This window comes from Microchirus variegatus, assembly GCF_963457635.1.
Source record: "Microchirus variegatus genome assembly, chromosome: 4".
NCBI lineage: Eukaryota > Metazoa > Chordata > Actinopteri > Pleuronectiformes > Soleidae > Microchirus > Microchirus variegatus.
In genome coordinates this window covers 2,639,580-2,648,047 of record NC_139805.1, presented here as the reverse complement: position 1 = coordinate 2,648,047, position 8,468 = coordinate 2,639,580, and the positions used below count along the sequence as shown (strand labels likewise).

Genomic DNA, 8,468 nt, shown 5'->3' with positions numbered 1-8,468 from the left:
TTAACGATTGTGGGTTTGTGAGCCAATCACACCTTCTCTACAATGATAACCTCATGTTTAAGCCCAATTTATACTCCTGCGTAAAGTGCTCTACGTAGGTTACACAGAGTCCTCTGCGTCGACGCAGAGCCTGTCAGAGAGAGCCTCTGCGTCGTGTCCGTCACTCCGTCAAGGGACAACGGAGACGGCAAGAGCTGCGATTGGTCCTCAGGACAGGCCGAGCGAAGCTGCTCTGTGCCGGCTCACAGTGAGCACCGAGCGTCCACAGAGGGCGGAGCTGATCCCCGCCGACAAAGTCCCTGCCAAACTATAAATACGTCATATCATAAAGGTGAAGTAAGTAGTTTATAGTGCCATCTAGAGGAGAGGCTGAAATTTACAACAAAGACCTGCTCCTCTGCTCACCCCCTCCCTTCCCTGAGCGCTACGGTATCCTCAGCAGGTCAAATGTCGTCCTCGTCGTCTTTCTCCGTGTCAGCAGATGAGGTTCGTGAGGTGAGGGAGAGGGCGGAGCTACCGCGGCCGTAGCAGACGAAGCGGAGAGAGAGGAGGCGGGACTTCAGCTACAAGTAAAGAGACGCTTGATTTGTTCTCTCGCGTTTGTCCTTACAGGCTCCGGTAGAAACATGGCGTCTCTCTGCTAACAGTGGCTATGCAACTGCGGCCCGCGACCATGTTATTTTACATGACTTTTTGAAACACTACGAAAATGAAACAAAAACTATTATACAGCGACTAGACAATGCAGGAGCACATAATATGTATAAAAAAGTGGATTTTGGGTTATATAAACCCATAAATACTACACAGTGTCCCTTTAACACACACAGCACATGTTTAGACTCTAAATGGCCAATTTCTCGCCTCAAATTATCTTAAAACTGCGTTCCACGACACAGAAAAGTGAGAATGTTTCAACAACAACAGTCTTTCTCTCTCGGACACCATTGCTCACTGTAGCCAGAAGCACAACAACCTTGCGCAGCGACCCCTACTGATCGGGCGGGTTATTGCAGCGCGGATCCGTCCACGACGCAGAAGTATGAAGGCTCGAGGCGTCTCCGTGGTTGCGCAGTCAGATAACGTATTATGCAGTCGGAGAAGTAAAATGTGGCCTTTACTCTTGACCTGCCAGTCCTGTCACTGGTTCTTCTACAAAAACCAGCACAAGATCCTACACCAATCAAAGCTCTGTTGTTGTAATAATAACTCTTTAGCCAGTTCTAGATCAGTACAAGTTGTTGTGATTCGTAAAATCTGGAGAACATTAAGAATCAAAACAGTAATCGTGGCTTAGTTTGTGCCCTGAAATCTTGAAAAGCTGCTCTCCTTCTGCAGTCAAAGATAAACGAGTGAAGGGGAAAAAAAAAAGAATGATGAGCAGTTAATGCTGAGGCGGCAGAGAAGACGAGACGCTCACAGCGCTCAGCTGTAACGCACTCTGGCACAACACTAACAAAGGAAATGAGCAAACCACACAGCAAATAACAGGCTTTTTATTCAACACCGTGGGCCCCACAGCTCACATCTGGGTGCCAACACCAGTCACTTACACATAAATGGATTTATGAGAAATATTACGCACACAAATAACTGCATTTTGTCTCAATGGGACATTATTTTTGGATTTACTTACACTGGCAAGTTCAATTTTAACAAATACTTTTATTGGTACATGTCAGACATTTACAGCTTGCAAATTGTCACCGAGGAGTCAATGGCAGCAGTCAGCAACCAAACAGAGCGACTCAGTGTAAAACTATAGAGATTGGTATTTCCTGCCAGGAAATCACAAATTATAGTTTCTTCAAAATATACATCAATGTCAAGAATTTAGTATTTTAAATTCCACAGTTACTGTATGTGGCCCAATGCAGTTTCAGGTAACAAATGATTTACACATGAACACAATTCCACTGGATATGGTCAAATTAATTTGGAAATAAATGCTTTAAAGTATTTTAATAGTACTTTTTCCCAGTATGTGAGCCAAAAGACAAATGATAACTTAAATTTAACCGTCCTCCACAACTAAACATGGCAGACAGATACAATATATTAACATGGTCCATATACAGTACTACTTCCACAAATTGTTATTACCTCCTCCAAGGAGATTATGTTTGTTTGCCTGACTCGAAAAGTCATATTTCAAGGGTACAACTGACAAATCATAACATTCTACGTCACATTCAGCGAGAGCTCCATTTTGTACAACTGTTTTTTTTTTTTTTAGTCCTTTTGAGGTGGCTCTTCCATTTGTTTTCGCATCAACTTGATTTTTAGCGTGTAATATTCCTCTTGCAGCTTGAGGACGGCCTCTTGTCTCCTCAACACAGACATTTCCAAATCCATTCGCTCTTGCAAAGTGTTGCAGTGGGTTGTGGTTGGAGAAGTAGAGCAGGGAGTATATGGGTGTTCTCCAGAGCCCATTAAGATGGCAGCATGGGCAGTACCAAACTGTACCACATGTGATCTAGGGAGATTGGTAAAAGCAGTCATTTTCTGTTCTACTGGAGAGGTGGGCGGCTGTGGGTACGTAGAAAACTCGTGTCCTGTCAGCTGACATTTGTCATCTGTGTGACTGTTTTCGTCTTTTTCACATCTGAAACTGGAAAATAAAAATAATCAATGAATGTGTTTTATAAGATATTTCACATACAGGGCCAGTTCATTCAAATAACAATAAACAACCTATTTATTTTTGCTTTATCTGCAAGGAAACATGACTCTTGACACTGTAGTACCAGGCCTGCCAGTATGTGGCACTGTAGCACTTCTGCAGAAATACAGCAAAAAGTTGAGCATGTGAATGCGACATGTATAATGTGTGTTTTTGTTTTTTTTAAAAAAAGCTTTATTCAACTCAGCAAAAATAACAATGTATACAAGTACAGAAAAAGATACCAAGTTAAAAAAATCCAGGGGGCGACTGAGGAAATAAAATAAAAGTTATGATAAAGTGAACAGACCAGACAATCTCCACACACTAGGAGAACAGGAGGTGGAACTGACATGATCGTTTTCCCCCAAAGTGTCATATTGGTTGTGTCCACCAATCTGACCACTGTGGGGTTTGTAAAAGATAGTTTCAGTGTCCCCAAATGCAGGTTTCAGTGTGGGTAGAAAAGCTTAAAAACCTCGCTGATTCACCCAAACTTATGGGTTTGTCTTTGTTTGGCACCATATTGAAGTTTTGCAAATAAAAATTCATGTCACCAGCAAGTATGCCCCTATTGTACGATAGCAGCTGTCACTCGCACTGTGCTGTGCTTTATCAGCTATTTTCCTCTCAACGGGATCATAATTTACACAATTGGCATCATGTGATTCTAAGCTTCAGACGTACAATATAGGGTCACGTTTATTTATCCCCATTCAGATCTGGTGTTAATGACGCATTCCATTTGTAGTCTTTACTCGGAATTTGGACTCAGACTTCCAACTCCTCACCAATAGGGATGCACCGAAATGGAAATAGTTGGCCGAAAACCAAAATACCAAAAGAATGCTAATTCTGTACCACTGTTTTTTTAAAATCTAATGTTGTTGTTGCCCCGTTTGGAACAACTTCAACTTTCTGCATGGAGTTTGCATGTTCTCCCCGTGTGTGCGTGGGTTTTCCCCGGGTTCTCCGGCTTTCTCCCACAGTCCAAAAACATGCGATATGGGGATTAGGTGAATTGGTCACTCTAAACTGACCGTAGGTGTGAGAGTGTGAGTGAACGGTTGTTTGTCTCTATATGTGGCTCTGTGATGGACTGGCGAACTGTCCAGGGTGTGACCACGCCTATCGCCCAATGTCAGCTGAGATAGGCACAGCACCCCCCGTGACCCTCCGGTGGAGGATAAAGTGGTAGATAATGGATGGATGGATGGATGTTGTTGTTGTTGTTGTTATGGCTGGGACTATGTGTACTTACCTCACTAACGTCAAGGCATTGCAATTGTATAGATTAATATTCATGCTTCAAATAATACACTTAAAGGTACAATATGTAGTATTTATGGGTTTATATAACCCAAAATCCACTTTTTTATACATATTATGTGCTCCTGCATTGTCTAGTCGCTGTATAATAGTTTTTGTTTCATTTTCGTAGTGTTTCAAAAAGTCATGAATAACATGACCGCGGACCGCGGTTGCATAGCCACTGTTAGCAGCGAGACGCCATGTTTCTACCGGAGCCTGTAAGGACAAACGCGAGAGAACAAATCAAGCGTCTCTTTACTTGTAGCTGAAGTCCCGCCTCCTCTCTCTCCGCTTCGTCTGCTACGGCCGCGGTAGCTCCGCCCTCTCCCTCACCTCACGAACCTCATCTGCTGACACGGAGAAAGACGATGAGGACGACGTTTGACCGGCTGAGGATACCGTAGCGCTCAGGGAAGGGAGGGGGTGAGCAGAGCAGCAGGTCTTTGTTGTAAATTTCAGCCTCTCCTCTAGATGGCACTATAAACTACTTATTTCCCCTTTAAGAAACTATGAAAATATTCAGGAGTATCTCATCGAGCATATCAGACAACGGGGGGCGCTGGCCGCAGTTTTTGCATATGTCATCACAACATCCCGTTTCAGTCGCGTTGTTTCGGTGTTAAAAGTCGAAATGTTTTCGGTGGCGGAATTTTCCGTGCATCTCTACTCACCGACCTCCGACATAGGATTCCAAGATGGCTGCCACCATACAAAACACCACTACTTTTAGCGTTAATTGAACTTCTGTCATATTTGTTTAAAAGTAAATCATCAAAAGTATTTAATGTTTAACTGTAGACATTGCTGCACTGTTTATATGCACACAATACCATGTAGACTGTAGAGCGTTGTTATCAAGTTCCGATGTAAAATTAAAAGCAGTATAACATCCGTCCACAGTAATCTGATCACATGCATATTTAAGACTGTTCACATCTGGAATTAAAATGTGCGCTGGGTGAGTTGTCTACTGTGCCCATGTGAGATCAAATATGGCTTTCCACATCCTTTACTCAAACACAAACTGACGTCATGTCACTTCACAACAATCAACAATTGTTATTATTAATGAGTTTTACTCTGTAGATGTGTCCACTGTCAGTATGTCTGTGTGAGTTGTGTGAGTTGTGCGTGAGAGAGAGAAAGAGACAAAAATCAGGAGAATGTGGAGAATGTTCAGTCAAAGCAAACACACTGCTGTAACATGAAATCTTATTTTAACCATTAGAAAAATGAAATCATGTGACAATCAGTGTTGATTAGTGTATTTTTTAAAAAAAAAGTCAGGCAGTCTCTAATGCGTCCTCCTGAGGACATGCAGCTCAGGGACAAATGTGTCCTCAAACAACCTCTACGTGTGGATTTGTGATCAGATCTGAGGATTCATTTGAGTCATTCATGAGAGCATTCACACCCGTACTTAACGTAAGTAAGCTGCACATGATGGGATCACTCAAGACGGACGTTAATACCACGTCTGAGCAGGGTCTCTGTGGCGCCCCCTTTACACCTGGCATTAAAATGCGTTTTCTGCGAGTAAGAGGTGTAAATACACCCGAGGACGTATTGTTATCTGATCTGAACAAAACCACTTTAGAAGGTGGTCAGAGAGACGCACCGTGACTACGTTGAACTGAAGTGAAAATGCAATGGGTCTCAGCTCCGCCCACAAAGAGGGAAATATGTTGGTGTGCGGCCCGAGCACATGCTAACGTGAAAGCGAAAAAACAAAACTGCGCAGTCTCTTGATGTGGACACTGGAGATGTATAGAGAGATTAAAACCAGGTGTAAATGAATGTTGTGAAGCGATACCCGATCACTATCTGATCACAGAAAATGCATTCTAATGCTAGGTGTAAAGGGGGCTGGTGACTGAAATTTATACATAAATAAATAAATAAATAAACTACCAGTTTTGTTGAGTTTCCACCAAGTCTGACAATGAACAGTCTTCTCCATCTTGGTGCAGCATATCTGAGAGGTTCATCACTGAAATCACTAACTGGGTCACAGTACTTAACTTGTCAAGGGACACACCTCCATCTGTGAATAAAAACATGGTGTCATGTATTTTTGCAAATATCCGGCCTTACTTTGCAGATTTAATGATACATATTATGAGCTTTTACACCTAAACGGAGGACAAATTATCCTCTCGTGTACCTGATTGCCTTTTCTGTCGTTTGATCTCCTCCCTCGACTTTGAAAGCAGATTTTCCCACTTTTTGTTGCAGTCAGAAACCGTACGCTGAATCTGTGGAAAGGAGGTATTTATGGCTTGGGTTATTTCCTCCCACGCCTGTCTTTTATCTTGTATCGATACTCCGGCGCTACATTTTCCTCTGATTACGTCTTTCCTCTCCTGCATTAGGTGGGCCAGGAGGAGACACTCTTGATCTGTCCAGTTAGGTCTTCGCTTCCTGCTGGACATCCCTTCGAGAAGCTGGAGAGGCATTTTTCTAGAAGACAGAAATACACATAGACAATCTGAAAACTTGACTATTATGTGATCTAATAATTGAACTAATTATTAGTCTTCTCAACCTGACAGTGCTCATATAAGCACATTGGGTGCTTTCCTATTATTTGGAGTGTGCTTTTTATATTGGAGTGACTGAATCATATTCTATTGCAAATTACTTTTTCATTTCTAAAGGCCCTGGTATAATTATGTGCTGTGTGTGCAGGCCAGATTTTGGAACCGCGTGCAAAGAGCATGTTGGGTGCACGTAGACAGCACATGCGCTAAATTGCTGCCTCACTGGGTAGGTGGAGTATTAAAGCGGTCCTAGACCGGAAGTTCCTATTAACACTGTTTTTTTGGTGTGTATCTGCGTCATTACCTTGTTTATGAAGCCCTGAAGGTTCTAAACAAACAGTTCAGCCACTGCTGAGAACGCTGTGTTTTATTGTAATCTCAGGGGCTCAGCGAGATCTCTGAAAATCCCGTAATAGTTACGTAAACAGCGGTTCTCCTGAACAGCAGATCCTCCTGCTCCGGGCACTAGTCCGGGCACATCCGGTTGCGTTCATTGAACCGCAGAAGAAGAATAACGTCCGTTGTGGAGGTGTTTCACGAGCGACAGTGTCTTCTGACTCTGGGTCTGACTCCGGTTTAAAGTCGTCAAAGGGACTGTGGTGGGGAGTCGTGAAGAAGCTATTTTTAAACACTGTTAAAACAATGTTTTGATAATGAGGAGCAGTGCATCCACCCTTCCAGAGGGGGGAGCTGCGCTTCTGAGAGCTGGTGTGCCGAATAGTACTGGCCAATCACAAGACTCTGTCTTCTGGGGGTTGAAGTTCACTCTGAAACATCGCAGCTGAAGAACACCGTCAGAAAAGAGGATTTCTATCAGCTCGTTTACAGCAACTAGGAGGTTTTTGACCATAAAAACAAGTTAATATATGTAAGTAGACCTCCATAACTAACATTTATGTGCAACAGGACCACTCTATGTGACCTTTAAGCCCCGTTCACCAAGCAGAAAACAGAAGAAGTAGTCGCCAAGGATAGTCATCCGAGCCTCGATCTGGCAACCCTGACTTCCCTGCCCAATGGACCTTTCCCCACACACACACACACACATCCACTCTCCATGCGCAATATACTGTTCATTTGTCATTGCTGTAATATACTGTATATATTTTTTCATAATGTAAATTTTTTAAGTGCAATATATTGTCATTTTTCATACTGTCAAATTTGTTATACTGTAGTTTTCTCATCAGTGCAATATCCATATCCTTATTTAATATCCTTATTTAATAGCTCAACCTTGTTTCCTTACACTGTAAATACCATGTGCATACTGTGTATATTCTGCAGACCGGTTATAATGTACGTTCTACATTCTATTTTTTAAACCTATTTTTATAGTCAGTGTTAATATCTTTATATATTGTACTTTATATATTCTATTTCTTTTTGGTAATGCATGTTTATTATTTATTATCCTTATCTTTATTGTCTTGCTGCTGTAACACTGGAAATGTCCCCACTGCGGGACAAATAAAGGACTATCTTATCTTATCTTATCTTATGTCAAAATGTCCAAATTTTCCTCCCATTGAAAATAAACGACAACATGAGGATATAGCTTTCCCAATTGCACTGACAGAGGAAACACACATGAGCTCTGATGACTCCATGGTTTCTCTCTGTGTTGCTTGTTTTTTTACCTCATTTTCTCCTCACTCTTTATCATGTGCTGGAACCTACATCATTTGGTTAAATGAGTCTGAAATACTTTGTCATAATTGAAACATTCAACATATGATCATGTGTTTGAAAGGTAAAAGCCTTCCACTTAAGTGTTTTTGCAATTAAGTTTTCCATATTTAAGAGATTTTTTGGTTATTTCATAATATACATACCTGTGAAATGAATGGAGGTCAAACAGTGGTTTGGCACCAGGTCGGACTCTTGTGGGATGAAAGTAATACGAGGCACAAAAGACCACAATAACAAATAACGTCCCAAATAAATAAACCCTT

At 41.9% G+C, this 8,468-nt stretch overlaps 1 pseudogene across 1 annotated transcript; it reads right to left on the bottom strand.

Annotated features, from left to right (window-relative positions):
* Positions 1-2,232: 2,232 nt before the first annotated feature.
* On the bottom strand, positions 2,233-8,405 carry LOC310925886 (annotated as a pseudogene). Its single transcript has 4 exons — positions 8,349-8,405; positions 6,138-6,433; positions 5,885-6,017; positions 2,233-2,605 (listed from the first exon to the last, which is right to left on the bottom strand). The product of its transcript is annotated as an uncharacterized misc_RNA (transcript).
* Between the last annotated feature and the right edge of the window lie 63 nt (positions 8,406-8,468).